Source organism: Dendrobates tinctorius, unplaced genomic scaffold, assembly GCF_039654945.1.
Source record: "Dendrobates tinctorius isolate UK_male_01 unplaced genomic scaffold, ASM3965494v1 ptg000324l, whole genome shotgun sequence".
Taxonomy (NCBI): Eukaryota; Metazoa; Chordata; class Amphibia; order Anura; family Dendrobatidae; genus Dendrobates; species Dendrobates tinctorius.
Genome location: NW_027361991.1, coordinates 2765172 through 2783479, shown reverse-complemented (window position 1 = coordinate 2783479; position 18308 = coordinate 2765172). Strand labels below are relative to the sequence as shown.

The 18308-nt window shown below is 50.3% G+C and overlaps 1 protein-coding gene across 1 annotated transcript in view; it reads left to right on the top strand.

Moving 5' to 3' along the window:
• The first annotated feature begins 4668 nt into the window (after nt 1-4668).
• Nucleotides 4669-18308, top strand: part of NAT16 (N-acetyltransferase 16 (putative)) — an 85860-nt gene continuing 72220 nt past the window's right edge. Inside the window, exon 1 of the mRNA XM_073561672.1 lies at nt 4669-4747. The gene's annotated coding sequence lies outside the window, so the exon portion shown is untranslated. The remainder of the gene's footprint in view (nt 4748-18308) is intronic.

The window sequence follows — 18308 nt, the reverse complement described above, 5'->3', positions numbered from 1 at the left end:
CACTTGTGCTGTGTCCTGTGTGTTACATTGTATCTCTGTGTGATGATACATATGTGCTGTGTCCTGTGTGTTACATTGTATCTCTGTGTCATGATACACTTGTGCTGTGTCCTGTGTGTTACATTGTATCACTGTGTGATGATACATATGTGTTGTGTCCTGTGTGTTACATTGTATCTCTGTGTGATGATACATATGTGCTGTGTCCTGTGTGTTACATTGTATCACTGTGTGATGATACATATGTGCTGTGTCCTGTGTGTTACATTGTATCACTGTGTGATGATACATTTGTGCTGTGTCCTGTGTGTTACATTGTATCACTGTGTGATGATACATATGTGTTGTGTCCTGTGTGTTACATTGTATCTCTGTGTGATGATACATATGTGCTGTGTCCTGTGTGTTACATTGTATCTCTGTGTGATGATACATATGTGCTGTGTCCTGTGTGTTACATTGTATCTCTGTGTGATGATACATTTGTGCTGTGTCCTGTGTGTTACATTGTATCTCTGTGTGATGATACATATGTGCTGTGTCCTGTGTGTTACATTGTATCTCTGTGTGATGATACATTTGTGCTGTGTCCTGTGTGTTACATTGTATCACTGTGTGATGATACATTTGTGCTGTGTCCTGTGTGTTACATTGCATCTCTGTGTGATGATACATTTGTGCTGTGTCCTGTGTGTTACATTGTATCACTGTGTGATGATACATTTGTGCTGTGTCCTGTGTGTTACATTGCATCTCTGTGTGATGATACATATGTGCTGTGTCCTGTGTGTTACATTGTATCTCTGTGTGATGATACATTTGTGCTGTGTCCTGTGTGTTACATTGTATCACTGTGTGATGATACATTTGTTCTGTGTTCTGTGTGTTACATTGTATCTCTGTGTGATGATACATATGTGCTGTGTCCTGTGTGTTACATTGTATCTCTGTGTGATGATACATTTGTGTTGTGTCCTGTGTGTTACATTGTATCACTGTGTGATGATACATTTGTTCTGTGTTCTGTGTGTTACATTGTATCTCTGTGTGATGATACATATGTGCTGTGTCCTGTGTGTTACATTGTATCACTGTGTGATGATACATATGTGCTGTGTCCTGTGTGTTACATTGTATCTCTGTGTGATGATACATTTGCGCTGTGTCCTGTGTGTTACATTGTATGTCTGTGTGATGATACATTTGTGCTGTGTCCTGTGTGTTACATTGTATCTCTGTGTGATGATACATTTGTGCTGTGTCCTGTGTGTTACATTGTATCTCTGTGTGATGATACATATGTGCTGTGTCCTGTGTGTTACATTGCATCTCTGTGTGATGATACATTTGTGCTGTGTCCTGTGTGTTACATTGTATCTCTGTGTGATGATACATATGTGCTGTGTCCTGTGTGTTACATTGCATCTCTGTGTGATGATACATTTGTGCTGTGTCCTGTGTGTTACATTGTATCTCTGTGTGATGATAAATATGTGCTGTGTCCTGTGTGTTACATTGTATCTCTGTGTGATGATACATATGTGCTGTGTCCTGTGTGTTACATTGTATCTCTGTGTGATGATACATATGTGTTGTGTCCTGTGTGTTACATTGTATCTCTGTGTGATGATACATTTGTGCTGTGTCCTGTGTGTTACATTGTATCTCTGTGTGATGATACATATGTGCTGTGTCCTGTGTGTTACATTGTATCTCTGTGTGATGATACATTTGTGCTGTGTCCTGTGTGTTACATTGTATCTCTGTGTGATGATACATATGTGCTGTGTCCTGTGTGTTACATTGTATGTCTGTGTGATGATACATTTGTGCTGTGTCCTGTGTGTTACATTGTATCTCTGTGTGATGATACATTTGTGCTGTGTCCTGTGTGTTACATTGTATCTCTGTGTGATGATACATTTGTGCTGTGTCCTGTGTGTTACATTGTATGTCTGTGTGATGATACATTTGTGCTGTGTCCTGTGTGTTACATTGTATCTCTGTGTGATGATACATTTGTGCTGTGTCCTGTGTGTTACATTGTATCTCTTTGTGATGATACATTTGCGCTGTGTCCTGTGTGTTACATTGTATGTCTGTGTGATGATACATTTGTGCTGTGTCCTGTGTGTTACATTGTATCTCTGTGTGATGATACATTTGCGCTGTGTCCTGTGTGTTACATTGTATCTCTGTGTGATGATACATTTGTGCTGTGTCCTGTGTGTTACATTGTATCTCTGTGTGATGATACATATGTGCTGTGTCCTGTGTGTTACATTGCATCTCTGTGTGATGATACATATGTGCTGTGTCCTGTGTGTTACATTGTATCTCTGTGTGATGATACATTTGTGCTGTGTCCTGTGTGTTACATTGTATCTCTGTGTGATGATACATTTGTGCTGTGTCCTGTGTGTTACATTGCATCTCTGTGTGATGATACATATGTGCTGTGTCCTGTGTGTTACATTGTATCACTGTGTGATGATACAGTTGTGCTGTGTCCTGTGTGTTACATTGTATCTCTGTGTGATGATACAGTTGTGCTGTGTCCTGTGTGTTACATTGTATCTCTGTGTGATGATACAGTCATGGCCAAAAGTATTGACACCCCTGCAATTCTGTCAGATTATACTCAGTTTGTTCCTGAAAATGACTGCAAACACAAATTCTTTGGTATTATTATCTTCATTTAATTTGTCTTAAATGAAAAAACACAAAAAGAATTGTCCTAAAGCCAAATTGGATATAATTCCACACCAAACATAAAAAAGAGGGTGGACAAAAGTATTGGCACTGTGCGAAAAATCGTGTGATGCTTCTCTAATTTGTGTAATTAACAGCACCTGTAACTTACCTGTGGCCCCTAACAGGTGTTGGCAATAACTAAATCACACTTGCAGCCAGTTGACATGGATTAAAGTTGACTCAACCTCTGTCCTGTGTCCTTGTGTGTACCACATTGAGCATGGAGAAAAGAAAGAAGACCAAAGAACTGTCTGAGGACTTGAGAAACCAAATTGTGAGGAAGCATGAGCAATCTCAAGGCTACAAGTCCATCTCCAAAGACCTGAATGTTCCTGTGTCTGCCGTGCGCAGTGTCATCAAGAAGTGTAAAGCCCATGGCACTGTGGCTAACCTCCCTAGATGTGGACGGAAAAGAAAAATTGACAAGAGATTTCAACGCAAGATTGTGCGGATGTTGGATAAAGAACCTCCACTAACATCCAAACAAGTTCAAGCTGCCCTGCAGTCCGAGGGTACAACGGTGTCAACCCATACTATCTGTCGACATCTGAATGAAAAGGGACTGTATGGTAGGAGACCCAGGAAGACCTCACTTCTTACCCCGAGACATAAAAAAGCCAGGCTGGAGTTTGCCAAAACTTACCTGAAAAAGCCTAAAACGTTTTGGAAGAATGTTCTCTGGTCAGATGAGACAAAAGTAGAGCTTTTTGGGCAAAGGCATCAACATAGAGTTTACAGGAGAAAAAAAGAGGCATTCAAAGAAAAGAACACGGTCCCTACAGTCAAACATGGCGGAGGTTCCCTGATGTTTTGGGGTTGCTTTGCTGCCTCTGGCACTGGACTGCTTGACCGTGTGCATGGCATTATGAAGTCAGAAGACTATCAACAAATTTTGCAGCATAATTTAGGGCCCAGTGTGAGAAAGCTGGGTCTCCCTCAGAGGTCATGGGTCTTCCAGCAGGACAATAACCCAAAACACACTTCAAAAAGCACTAGAAAATGGTTTGAGAGAAAGCACTGGAGACTTCTAAGGTGGCCAGCAATGAGTCCAGACCTGAATCCCATAGAACACCTGTGGAGAGATCTAAAAATGGCAGTTTGGAGAAGGCACCCTTCTAATATCAGGGACCTGGAGCAGTTTGCCAAAGAAGAATGGTCTAAAATTCCAGCAGAGCATTGTAAGAAACTCATTGATGGTTACCGGAAGCGGTTGGTCGCAGTTATTTTGGCTAAAGGTTGTGCAACCAAGTATTAGGCTGAGGGTGCCAATACTTTTGTCCGGCCCATTTTTGGAGTTTTGTGTGAAATGATCAATGTTTTGCTTTTTGCTTCATTCTCTTTTGTGTTTTTTCATTTAAGACAAATTAAATGAAGATAATAATACCAAAGAATTTGTGTTTGCAATCATTTTCAGGAAGAAACTGAGTATTATCTGACAGAATTGCAGGGGTGTCAATACTTTTGGCCATGACTGTACATTTGTGCCGTGTCCTGTGTGTTACATTGTATCTCTGTGTGATGATACATATGTGTTGTGTCCTGTGTGTTACATTGTATCCTTTGCCCTTCATCTTTGCCCTTCATCGTGGGTACCAGAGGAGAATGCTGTCCCGGCCCCCTGCCCCTCATTGATGCCTGGTACAGACATTCCCTTTATGTCACGATCTACAATGGAGGGGGTCGGACACGTGCAATCACCCCGGGAAGAGACCGATGAATGCTGCCCTTCCTCTCCATGATCTCTCGCCACCCGTGTTCCCATTTCATGCCGGGCTTCTGAATGGAAGCTGGATGTGGGAGGGATAGGGAGAGTGATGGAGGGAGGGTGGCAGAGATGGAGGGGGCGCTTTTCTTTCTCCCATAGAGGGGGAGGGGAGCAGAAAAGGTTTTCAGATTGGGGAGGGCTCATAGAGATGATATAGACAGCAGCACGGCGACCAGGAGGGAGAAGGATGTAGGAAGAAGTCCAAGGACGGCCGCCCTCACCCCATCGGTAACACTGCCTATATTCTATCTACCTGCACTGCATATAGGGGGCTGAGGAGTGAGTATGGGGAATGTGGGGGCATGAGCGCTGGGCGTCCGGGCTATGACACCTGCACAGAGGACCGGCATGGATACGGACAGGTGACTAATCCACAAATGATGCTCATAGAGAGAGGGCTGTGTAATAGGAGGAGGTCACCGGCAGCGAGGAGAAGGCGACAGCCAGCGACAGGTGCGAGGCAATGTCAGGGTGTGCGGTGACAGCGAGGTCCGAAGATCAGTGTATTAGGAGGAGGAGAGGTCTGTGTGTCCTGATATCTGTGTATGAGGAGGAGAGGTCTGTGTGTCCTGATGTCAGTGTATGAGGAGGAGGAGAGGTCTGTGTGTCCTGATGTCTGTGTATGAGGAGGAGGAGAGGTCTGTGTGTCCTGATGTCTGTGTATGAGGAGGAGGAGAGGTCCGTGTGTCCTGATGTCTGTGTATGAGGAGGAGGAGAGGTCTGTGTGTCCTGATGTCTGTGTATGAGGAGGAGGAGAGGTCTGTGTGTCCTGATGTCTGTGTATGAGGAGGAGGAGAGGTCTGTGTGTCCTGATGTCTGTGTATGAGGAGGAGGAGAGGTCCGTGTGTCCTGATGTCTGTGTATGAGGAGGAGGAGAGGTCTGTGTGTCCTGATGTCTGTGTATTAGGAGGAGAGGTCTGTGTGTCCTGATGACTGTGTATTAGGAGGAGGAGAGGTCTGTGTGTCCTGATGTCTGTGTATTAGGAGGAGGAGAGGTCTGTGTGTCCTGATGTCTGTGTATGAGGAGGAGGAGAGGTCTGTGTGTCCTGATGACTGTGTATTAGGAGGAGAGGTCTGTGTGTCCTGATGACTGTGTATTAGGAGGAGGAGAGGTCTGTGTGTCCTGATGTCTGTGTATGAGGAGGAGGAGAGGTCTGTGTGTCCTGATGTCAGTGTATGAGGAGGAGGAGAGGTCCGTGTGTCCTGATGTCTGTGTATGAGGAGGAGGAGAGGTCTGTGTGTCCTGATGACTGTGTATTAGGAGGAGAGGTCTGTGTGTCCTGATGACTGTGTATTAGGAGGAGGAGAGGTCTGTGTGTCCTGATGTCTGTGTATTAGGAGGAGGAGAGGTCTGTGTGTCCTGATGACTGTGTATTAGGAGGAGGAGAGGTCTGTGTGTCCTGATGACTGTGTATTAGGAGGAGGAGAGGTCTGTGTGTCCTGATGACTGTGTATTAGGAGGAGGAGAGGTCTGTGTGTCCTGATGTCTGTGTATGAGGAGGAGGAGAGGTCTGTGTGTCCTGATGTCAGTGTATTAGGAGGAAGAGAGGTCTGTGTGTCCTGATGTCAGTGTATTAGGAGGAGGAGAGGTCTGTGTGTCCTGATGACTGTGTATTAGGAGGAGGAGAGGTCTGTGTGTCCTGATGACTGTGTATTAGGAGGAGGAGAGGTCTGTGTGTCCTGATGACTGTGTATTAGGAGGAGGAGAGGTCTGTGTGTCCTGATGTCAGTGTATTAGGAGGAAGAGAGGTCTGTGTGTCCTGATGTCAGTGTATTAGGAGGAGGAGAGGTCTGTGTGTCCTGATGACTGTGTATTAGGAGGAGAGGTCTGTGTGTCCTGATGACTGTGTATTAGGAGGAGGAGAGGTCTGTGTGTCCTGATGACTGTGTATTAGGAGGAGGAGAGGTCTGTGTGTCCTGATGTCAGTGTATTAGGAGGAAGAGAGGTCTGTGTGTCCTGATGTCAGTGTATTAGGAGGAGAGGTCTGTGTGTCCTGATGACTGTGTATTAGGAGGAGGAGAGGTCTGTGTGTCCTGATGTCTGTGTATGAGGAGGAGGAGAGGTCTGTGTGTCCTGATGTCAGTGTATTAGGAGGAAGAGAGGTCTGTGTGTCCTGATGACTGTGTATGAGGAGGAGAGGTCTGTGTGTCCTGATGTCAGTGTATGAGGAGGAGAGGTCTGTGTGTCCTGATGTCTGTGTATGAGGAGGAGAGGTCTGTGTGTCCTGATGTCAGTGTATTAGGAGGAGGAGAGGTCTGTGTATTAGGAGGAGGAGAGGTCTGTGTGTCCTGATGTCAGTGTATTAGGAGGAGAGGTCTGTGTGTCCTGATGTCTGTGTATGAGGAGGAGAGGTCTGTGTGTCCTGATGTCTGTGTATGAGGAGGAGAGGTCTGTGTGTCCTGATGTCTGTGTATTAGGAGGAGGAGAGGTCTGTGTGTCCTGATGTCTGTGTATTAGGAGGAGGAGAGGTCTGTGTGTCCTAATGTCTGTGTATTAGGAGGAGGAGAGGTCTGTGTGTCCTGATGTCTGTGTATTAGGAGGAGGAGAGGTCTGTGTGTCCTGATGTCTGTGTATTAGGAGGAGGAGAGGTCTGTGTGTCCTGATGTCTGTGTATTAGGAGGAGGAGAGGTCTGTGTGTCCTGATGTCTGTGTATTAGGAGGAGGAGAGGTCTGTGTGTCCTGATGTCTGTGTATAAGGAGGAGAGGTCTGTGTGTCCTGATGTCTGTGTATTAGGAGGAGGAGAGGTCTGTGTATTAGGAGGAGGAGAGGTCTGTGTGTCCTGATGTCAGTGTATTAGGAGGAGAGGTCTGTGTGTCCTGATGTCTGTGTATGAGGAGGAGAGGTCTGTGTGTCCTGATGTCAGTGTATTAGGAGGAGAGGTCTGTGTGTCCTGATGTCTGTGTATTAGGAGGAGGAGAGGTCTGTGTGTCCTAATGTCTGTGTATTAGGAGGAGGAGAGGTCTGTGTGTCCTGATGTCTGTGTATTAGGAGGAGGAGAGGTCTGTGTGTCCTGATGTCTGTGTATTAGGAGGAGGAGAGGTCTGTGTGTCCTGATGTCTGTGTATTAGGAGGAGGAGAGGTCTGTGTGTCCTGATGTCTGTGTATTAGGAGGAGAGGTCTGTGTGTCCTGATGTCTGTGTATTAGGAGGAGGAGAGGTCTGTGTGTCCTGATGTCTGTGTATGAGGAGGAGGAGAGGTCTGTGTGTCCTGATGTCTGTGTATGAGGAGGAGGAGGAGAGGTCTGTGTGTCCTGATGTCTGTGTATGAGGAGGAGGAGGAGAGGTCTGTGTGTCCTGATGTCTGTGTATGAGGAGGAGGAGAGGTCTGTGTATTAGGAGGAGGAGAGGTCTGTGTGTCCTGATGTCAGTGTATTAGGAGGAGAGGTCTGTGTGTCCTGATGTCTGTGTATGAGGAGGAGAGGTCTGTGTGTCCTGATGTCAGTGTATTAGGAGGAGAGGTCTGTGTGTCCTGATGTCTGTGTATTAGGAGGAGGAGAGGTCTGTGTGTCCTAATGTCTGTGTATTAGGAGGAGGAGAGGTCTGTGTGTCCTGATGTCTGTGTATTAGGAGGAGGAGAGGTCTGTGTGTCCTGATGTCTGTGTATTAGGAGGAGGAGAGGTCTGTGTGTCCTGATGTCTGTGTATTAGGAGGAGGAGAGGTCTGTGTGTCCTGATGTCTGTGTATTAGGAGGAGAGGTCTGTGTGTCCTGATGTCTGTGTATTAGGAGGAGGAGAGGTCTGTGTGTCCTGATGTCTGTGTATGAGGAGGAGGAGAGGTCTGTGTGTCCTGATGTCTGTGTATGAGGAGGAGGAGGAGAGGTCTGTGTGTCCTGATGTCTGTGTATGAGGAGGAGGAGGAGAGGTCTGTGTGTCCTGATGTCTGTGTATGAGGAGGAGGAGAGGTCTGTGTGTGATGATGTATGTGTCCATATCTGCATGCATCCTCAATTATCCCCTATCTTGGACATAATTGTGAGCTCCCCCTAGTGGTGGCTGACCCCGGAATCTCATGTGTGCCTTGTTAGGCTGTGTGCACACGCTGCGGATTCTGCTGCGGTGTACAGTACCATAAATCCTATGGATATCAAAAACCGCAGTGCAGATGGAGCGGATTTTTCCGCACGGATTTGCTGCGGTTTCTAAACTGCAGGAAGAATTGACATGTCAATTCTTTCTGCGGATTCCGCTGCGGTTTGCCATCTCCTCCATTGTGGAGATGAAAAACCGCAGGCTAATCCGCAGGTAAAACCGCAAGTCTTCTGACCTACAGATTTACCTGCGCATTTTACAAAATCCGCGCGGCCAAATCTCCACCCCATTCCGCAGCGTGTGCACGTAGCCTTAGTGTACTGTAAAGTGCTGCGGAATATGTCGGCGCTATAGAAATTAAATTTATTATTATTACTGAACAGTGTGGTGGGTGTACAGGGTGATGAGGTGGATTCTGACCCCTCTGTACAGTGTGGTGGGTGTACAGGGTGATGAGGTGGATTCCGACCCCTCGGTACAGTGTGGTGGGTGTACAGGGTGATGAGGTGGATTCCGACCCCTCTGTGCAGTGTGATGGGTGTACAGGGTGATGAGGTGGATTCCGACCCCTCGGTACAGTGTGGTGGGTGTACAGGGTGATGAGGTGGATTCCGACCCCTCTGTACAGTGTGGTGGGTGTACAGGGTGATGAGGTGGATTCCGACCCCTCGGTACAGTGTGGTGGGTGTACAGGGTGATGAGGTGGATTCCGACCCCTCGGTACAGTGTGGTGGGTGTACAGGGTGATGAGGTGGATTCTGACCCCTCTGTACAGTGTGGTGGGTGTACAGGGTGATGAGGTGGATTCTGACCCCTCTGTACAGTGTGGTGGGTGTACAGGGTGATGAGGTGGATTCCGACCCCTCTGTACAGTGTGGTGGGTGTATAGGGTGATGAGGTGGATTCCGACCCCTCTGTACAGTGTGGTGGGTGTACAGGGTGATGAGGTGGATTCTGACCCCTCTGTACAGTGTGGTGGGTGTACAGGGTGATGAGGTGGATTCCGACCCCTCTGTACAGTGTGGTGGGTGTACAGGGTGATGAGGTGGATTCCGACCCCTCTGTACAGTGTGGTGGGTGTACAGGGTAATGAGGTGGATTCCGACCCCTCGGTACAGTGTGGTGGGTGTACAGGGCGATGAGGTGGATTCCGACCCCTCGGTACAGTGTGGTGGTTGTACAGGGTGATGAGGTGGATTCCGACCCCTCTGTACAGTGTGGTGGGTGTACAGGGTGATGAGGTGGATTCCGACCCCTCTGTACAGTGTGGTGGGTGTACAGGGTGATGAGGTGGATTCCGACCCCTCTGTACAGTGTGGTGGGTGTACAGGGTGATGAGGTGGATTCCGACCCCTCTGTACAGTGTGATGGGTGTACAGGGTGATGAGGTGGATTATGACCCCTCTGTACAGTGTGGTGGGTGTACAGGGTGATGAGGTGGATTCTGACCCCTCGGTACAGTGTGGTGGGTGTACAGGGTGATGAGGTGGATTCCGTCCCCTCTGTACAGTGTGGTGGGTGTACAGGGTGATGAGGTGGATTCCGACCCCTCTGTACAGTGTGGTGGGTGTACAGGGTGATGAGGTGGATTCTGACCCCTTTGTACAGTGTGGTGGGTGTGCAGGGTGATGTGGTGGATTCTGACCCCACTGTACAGTGTGGTGGGTGTACAGGTGATGAGGTGGATTCTGACCCCTCTGTACAGTGTGGTGGGTGTTCAGGGTGATGAGGTGGATTCTGACCCCTTTGTACAGTGTGGTGGGTGTGCAGGGTGATGTGGTGGATTCTGACCCCTCTGTACAGTGTGGTGGGTGTGCAGGGTGATGTGGTGGATTCTGACCCCTCTGTACATCGTGGTGGGTGAACAGGGTGATGAGGTGGATTCTGACCCCTCTGTACAGTGTGGTGGGTGTTCAGGGTGATGTGGTGGATTCTGACCCCTCTGTACAGTGTGGTGGGTGTGCAGGGTGATGTGGTGGATTCTGACCCCACTGTACAGTGTGGTGTGTGTTCAGGGTGATGAGGTGGATTCTGACCCCTTTGTACAGTGTGGTGGGTGTGCAGGGTGATGTGGTGGATTCTGACCCCTCTGTACAGTGTGGTGGGTGTGCAGGGTGATGTGGTGGATTCTGACCCCTCTGTACATCGTGGTGGGTGAACAGGGTGATGAGGTGGATTCTGACCCCTCTGTACAGTGTGGTGGGTGTTCAGGGTGATGTGGTGGATTCTGACCCCTCTGTACAGTGTGGTGGGTGTGCAGGGTGATGTGGTGGATTCTGACCCCTCTGTACAGTGTGGTGGGTGTTCAGGGTGATGTGGTGGATTCTGACCCCTCTGTACAGTGTGGTGGGTGTACAGGGTGATGAGGTGGATTCTGACCCCTTTGTACAGTGTGGTGGGTGTGCAGGGTGATGTGGTGGATTCTGACCCCTCTGTACAGTGTGGTGGGTGTACAGGGTGATGAGGTGGACTCTGACCCCTCTGTACAGTGTGGTGGGTGTTCAGAGTGATGAGGTGGATTCTGACCCCTTTGTACAGTGTGGTGGGTGTGCAGGGTGATGTGGTGGATTCTGACCCCTCTTTACAGTGTGGTGGGTGTACAGGGTGATGAGGTGGATTCTGACCCCTCTGTACATTGTGGTGGGTGTACAGGGTAATGAGGTGGATTCTGACCCCTCTCTACAGTGTGGTGGGTGTACAGGGTGATGAGGTGGATTCTGACCCCTCTGTGCAGTGTGGTGGGTGTGCAGTGTGATGAGGAGGATTCTGACCCCTCTGTACAGTGTGATGGGTGTTCAGGCTGATGAGGTGGATTCTGACCCCTCCGCACAGTGTGGTGGGTGTACAGGGTGATGAGGTGGATTCTGACCCCTCCGTACAGTGTGGTGGGTGTACAGTGTGATGAGGTGGATTCTGACCCTTCTGTGCAGTGTGGTGGGTGTGCAGTGTCATGAGGAGGATTCTGACCCCTCTGTACAGTGTGGTGGGTGTGCAGGGTGATGTGGTGGATTCTGACCCCTCTGTACAGTGTGGTGGGTGTACAGGGTGATGAGGTGGATTCTGACCCCTCTGTACAGTGTGGTGGGTGTACAGGGTGATGAGGTGGATTCTGACCCCTCCGTACAGTGTGGTGGGTGTACAGGGTGATGAGGTGGATTCTGACCTCTCTGTACAGTGTGGTGGGTGTACAGGGTGATGAGGTGGATTCTGACCCCTTTGCACAGTGTGGTGGGTGTACCAGGTGATGAGGTGGATTCTGACCCCTCTGCACAGTGTGGTGGGTGTACAGGCTCATGAGGTGGATTCTGACCCCTCTGCACAGTGTGGTGGGTGTACAGGGTGATGAGGTGGATTCTGACCCCTCTGTACAGTGTGATGGGTGTACAGGGTGATGAGGTGGATTCTGACCCCTCTGTAAAGTGTGGTGGGTTTACAGGCAGATGAGGTGGATTCTGACCCCTCTGTACAGTGTGGTGGGTGTACAGGCTGATGAGCTGGATTCTGACCCCTCTGCACAGTGTGGTGGGTGTGCAGGGTGATGAGGTGGATTCTTATCCCTCTGTACAGTGTGGTGGGTGTACAGGGTGATGAGGTGGATTCTGACCCCTCTGCACAGTGTGGTGGGTGTACAGGGTGATGAGGTGGATTCTGACCCCTCTGTACAGTGTGATGGGTGTACAGGGTGATGAGGTGGATTCTGACCCCTCTGTAAAGTGTGGTGGGTTTACAGGCAGATGAGGTGGATTCTGACCCCTCTGTACAGTGTGGTGGGTGTACAGGCTGATGAGCTGGATTCTGACCCCTCTGCACAGTGTGGTGGGTGTGCAGGGTGATGAGGTGGATTCTTATCCCTCTGTACAGTGTGGTGGGTGTACAGGGTGATGAGGTGGATTCTGACCCCTCTGCACAGTGTGGTGGGTGTACAGGGTGATGAGGTGGATTCTGACCCCTCTGTACAGTGTGGTGGGTTTACATGCAGATGAGGTGGATTCTGACCCCTCTGTACAGTGTGGTGGGTGTACAGGCTGATGAGCTGGATTCTGACCCCTCTGCACAGTGTGGTGGGTGTGCAGGGTGATGAGGTGGATTCTTATCCCTCTGTACAGTGTGGTGGGTGTACAGGGTGATGAGGTGGATTCTGACCCCTCTGCACAGTGTGGTGGGTGTACAGGGTGATGAGGTGGATTCTGACCCCTCTGTACAGTTTGATGGGTGTACAGGCAGATGAGGTGGATTCTGACCCCTCGGTACAGTGTGGTGGGTGTACAGGCTGATGAGGTGGATTCTGACCCCTCTGCACAGTGTGGTGGGTGTGCAGGGTGATGAGGTGGATTCTTATCCCTCTGTACAGTGTGGTGGGTGTACAGGGTGATGAGGTGGATTCTGACCCCTCTGTACAGTGTGGTGGGTGTACAGGGTGATGAGGTGGATTCTGACCCCTCTGTACAGTGTGGTGGGTGTACAGGGTGATGAGGTGGATTCTGACCCCTCTGTGCAGTGTGGTGGGTGTACAGGGTGATGAGGTGCATTCTGACCCCTCTGTACAGTGTGGTCGGTGTACAGGGTGATGAGGTGGATTCTGACCCCTCTGTACAGTGTGGTGGGTGTACAGGCTGATGAGGTGGATTCTGACCCCTCTGTACAGTGTGGTGGGTGTACAGGCTGATGAGGTGGATTCTGACCCCTCTGTACAGTGTGGTGGGTGAACAGGGTGATGAGGTGGATTCTGACCCCTCTGTACAGTGTGGTGGGTGTAATGGTTGATGAGGTGGATTCTGACCTCTCTGTACAGTGTGTTGGGTGTACAGGGTGATGAGGTGGATTCTGACCCCTCTGTACAGTGTGGTGGGTGTACAGGGTGATCAGGTGGATTCTGACCTCTCTGTACAGTGTGATGGGTGTACAGGGTGATGAGGTGGATTCTGACCCCTCTGTGCAGTGTGGTGGATGTACAGGGTGATGAGGAGGATTCTGACCACTCTGTGCAGTGTGGTGGGTGTACAGGGTGATGAGGTGGATTCTGACCCTTCTGTGCAGTGTGGTGGGTGTACAGTGTGATGAGGTGGATTCTGACCCCTCTGTACAGTGTGGTGGGTGTACAGGGTGATGAGGTGGATTCTGACCCCTCTGTACAGTGTGGTGTGTTTACAGGGTGATGAGGTGGATTCTGACCCCTCTGTACAGTGTGGTTGGTTTACAGGGTGATGAGGTGGATTCTGACCCCTCTGTACAGTGTGATGGGTGTACAGGGTGATGAGGTGGATTCTGACCCCTCTGTACAGTGTGATGGGTGTACAGGGTGATGAGGTGGATTCTGACCTCTCTGTACAGTGTGGTGGGTGTACAGGGTGATGAGGTGGATTTTGACCCCTCTGTACAGTGTGGTGGGTGTACAGGGTAATGAGGTGGATTCTGACCCCTCTGTACAGTGTGTTGGGTGTACAGGGTGATGAGGTGGATTCTGACCCCTCTGTACAGTGTGGTGGGTGTACAGGGTGATGAGGTGGATTCTGACCCCTCTGTACAGTGTGGTGGGTGTACAGGGTAATGGGGTGGATTCTGACCTCTCTGTACAGTGTGGTGGGTGTACAGGGTGATGAGGTGGATTCTGACCCCTCTGTACAGTGTGGTGGGTGTACAGGGTGATGAGGAGGATTCTGACCCCTCTGTACAGTGTGGTGTGTGTACAGGGTGATGAGGTGGATTCTGACCCCTCTGTGCAGTGTGGTGGGTGTACAGGGTGATGAGGTGGATTCTGACCTCTCTGTACAGTGTGATGGGTGTACAGGGTGATGAGGAGGATTCTGACCCCTCTGTACAGTGTGGTGTGTGTACAGGGTGATGAGATGGATTCTGACCCCTCTGTACAGTGTGGTGTGTGTACAGGGTGATGAGGTGGATTCTGACCTCTCTGTACAGTGTGGTGGGTGTACAGGGTGATGAGGTGAATTCTGACCCCTCTGTATAGTGTGGTGGGTGTGCAGGGTGATGAAGTGGATTCTGACCCCTCTGTACAGTGTGGTGGGTGCACAGGGTGATGAGGTGGATTCTGACCTCTCTGTACAGTGTGGTGGGTGTACAGGGTGATGAGGTGGATTCTGACCCCTCTGTACAGTGTGGTGGATGTGCAGGGTGATGAGGTGGATTCTGACCCCTCTGTACAGTGTGGCGGATGTACAGGGTGATAAGGTGTATTCTGACGCCTCTGTACAGTGTGGCGGGTGTACAGGGTGATGAGGTGGATTCTGACCCCTCTGTACAGTGTGGCGGGTGTACAGGGTGATGAGGTGGATTCTGACCCCTCTGTACAGTGTGATGGGTGTACAGGGTGATGAGGTGGATTCTGACCCCTCTGTACAGTGTGGTGGGTGTACAGGGTGGTGAGGTGGATTCTGACCGCTCTGTACAGTGTGGTGGGTGTACAGGGTGATGAGGTGGATTCTGACCCCTCTGTACAGTGTGATGGGTGTACAGGGTGATGAGGTGGATTCTGACCCCTCTGTACAGTGTGGTGGGTGTACAGGGTGGTGAGGTGGATTCTGACCGCTCTTTACAGTGTGGCGGGTGTTCAGGGTGATGAAGTGGATTCTGACCCCTCGGTACAGTGTGGTGGGTGTACAGGGTGATGAGGTGGATTCTGACCCCTCTGTACAGTGTGCTGGGTGTACAGGGTGATGAGGTGGATTCTGACCCCTCTGTACAGTGTGGTGGGTGTACAGGGTGATGAGGTGGATTCTGACCCCTCTTTACAGTGTGGTGGGTGTACAGGGTGTTGAGGTGGATTCTGACCCCTCTGTACAGTGTGGTGGGTGTACAGGGTGATGAGGTGGATTCTGACCCCTCGGTACAGTGTGGTGGGTGTACAGGGTGATGAGGTGGATTCTGACCCCTCTGTACAGTGTGATGGGTGTACAGGGTGATGAGGTGGATTCTGACCCCTCTGTACAGTGTGGTGGGTGTACAGGGTGATGAGGTGGATTCTGACCCCTCTGTACAGTGTGGTGGGTGTACAGGGTGATGAGGTGGATTCTGACCCCTCTGTACAGTGTGGTGAGTGAACAGGGTGATGAGGTGGATTCTGACCCCTCTGTACAGTGTGGTGGGTGTACAGGGTAATGAGGTGGATTCTGACCCCTCTGTACAGTGTGGTGGTTGTGTAGGGTGATGAGGTGGATTCTGACCCCTCTGTACAGTGAGGTGGGTGTACAGGGTGATGAGGTGGATTCTGACCCCTCTGTACAGTGTGGTGGGTGTACAGGGTGATGAGGTGGATTCTGACCCATCTGTGCAGTGTGGTGGGTGTACCGGCTGATGCGGTGGATTCTGACCTCTCTGCACAGTGTGGTGGGTGTACAGGGTGATGAGGTGGATTCTGACCCCTCTGTACAGTGTGGTGGGTGTACAGGGTGATGAGGTGGATTCTGACCCCTCTGTACAGTGTGGTGGGTGTACAGGGTGATGAGGTGGATTCTGACCCCTCTGTACAGTGTGGTGGGTGTACAGGGTGATGAGGTGGATTCTGACCCCTCTGTACAGTGTGATGGGTGTACAGGGTGATGAGGTGGATTCTGTCCCCTCTTTACAGTGTGGTGGGTGTACAGGGTGATGAGGTGGATTCTGACCCCTCTGTACAGTGTGGTGGGTGTACAGGGTGATTAAGTGGATTCTGTCCCCTCTGTACAGTGTGGTGAGTGTACAGGGTGATGAGGTGGATTCTGACCCCTCTGTACAGTGTGATGGGTGTACAGGGTGATGAGGTGGATTCTGACCCCTCTGTACAGTGTGGTGGGTGTACAGGGTGATGAGGTGGATTCTGACCCCTCTGTACAGTGTGGTGGGTGTACAGGGTGATGAGGTGGATTCTGACCCCTCTGTACAGTGTGATGGGTGTACAGGGTGATGAGGTGGATTCTGACCCCTCTGTACAGTGTGGTCGGTGTACAGGGTGATGAGGTGGATTCTGACCCCTCTGTACAGTGTGGTGGGTGTACAGGGTGATGAGGTGGATTCTGACCCCTCTGTACAGTGTGATGGGTGTACAGGGTGATGAGGTGGATTCTGACCCCTCTGTACAGTGTGGTGGGTGTACAGGGTGATGAGGAGGATTCTGACCCCTCTGTAAGGTGTGGTGGGTGTACAGGGTGATGAGGTGGATTCTGACCTCTCTGTACAGTGTGGTTGGTGTACATGGTGATGAGGTGGATTCTGACCCCTCTGTACAGTGTGGTGGGTGTACAGGGTGATGAGGTGGATTGTGACCTCTCTGTACAGTGTGGTGGGTGTTCAGGGTGATGAGGTGGATTCTGACCCCTCTGTACAGTGTGGTGGGTGTACAGGGTGATGAGGTGGATTCTGACCCCTCTGTACAGTGTGGTGGGTGTACAGGGTGATGAGGTGGATTCTGACCCCTCTGTACAATGTGGTGGGTGTACAGGGTGATGAGGTGGATTCTGACCCCTCTGTACAGTGTGGTGGGTGTACAGCTGATGAGGTGGATTCTGACCCCTCTGTACTGTGTGGTGGGTGTACAGGGTGATGAGGTGGATTCTGACCCCTCTGTGCAGTGTGGTGGGTGTACAGGGTGATGAGGTGGATTCTGACCTCTCTGTGCAGTGTGGTGGGTGTACAGGGTGATGAGGTGGATTCTGACCTCTCTGTACAGTGTGGTTGGTGTACAGGGTGATGAGGTGGATTCTGACCCCTCTGTACAGTGTGGTGGGTGTACAGGGTGAGGAGGTGGATTCTGACCCCTCTGTACAGTGTGGTGGGTGTACAGGGTGATGAGGTGGATTCTGACCCCTCTGTACAGTTTGGTGGGTGTACAGGGTGATGAGGTGGATTCTGACCTATCTGTACAGTGTGGTGGGTGTTCAGGGTGATGATGTGGATTCTGACCCCTCTGTACAGTGCCGTGGGTGTACAGGGTGATGAGGTGGATTCTGACCCCTCTGTGCAGTGTGTTGGGTGTACAGGGTGATGAGGTGGATTCTGACCCCTCTGTACAGTTTGGTGGGTGTACAGGGTGATGAGGTGGATTCTGACCTCTCTGTGCAGTGTGGTGGGTGTACAGGGTGATGAGGTGGATTTTGACCCCTATGTGCAGTGTGGTGGGTGTACAGGGTGAGGACGTGGATTCTGACCACTTTGTACAGTGTGTTGGGTGTACAGGGTGATGAGGTGGATTCTGACCCCTCTGTACAGTGTGGTGGGTGTACAGGGTGATGAGGTGGATTCTGACCACTTTGTACAGTGTGGTGGTATCCTTTTCTGGAGATCAGGTTGAACAATTTTCTGGAGGTATCAACTTTTTGGGGGGCGAGAGTGTCAAGTGGCAAAATTTGGTGATTGTTGGGAAGTGACGCAGAACGTGTGTCTGTGGCAGTGTGACAGCTGGTGACATGGTGAGATGTGGCAGTGTGGGACGACACACTTATCTCTGGGCTTATTTATTAGTACGTGGAGGCCATAGGCATAGTTTCCTGTATGTAATGTGCTGTCCAGCTGCTGCGGAGTCGGGGTGACAGCTGGATCGCTCCACTGGAGCACCTCTCTCTGTGTACGGAATCGAGATTTTTCTCCTTCATCCTTACGTCCGTCATTACTACAGTGTCATCTGTCATTTATTCCTCATCAAGCTGTCTATCTACAGTGATGTGAGAAAGTTTTCATACCCTTTTCCACATATTTTCACATTACGCCCACAAACTCAATGGGATTTAGGTCTGGACTGTGACTGCACCGTTCACACACATGGATAAGC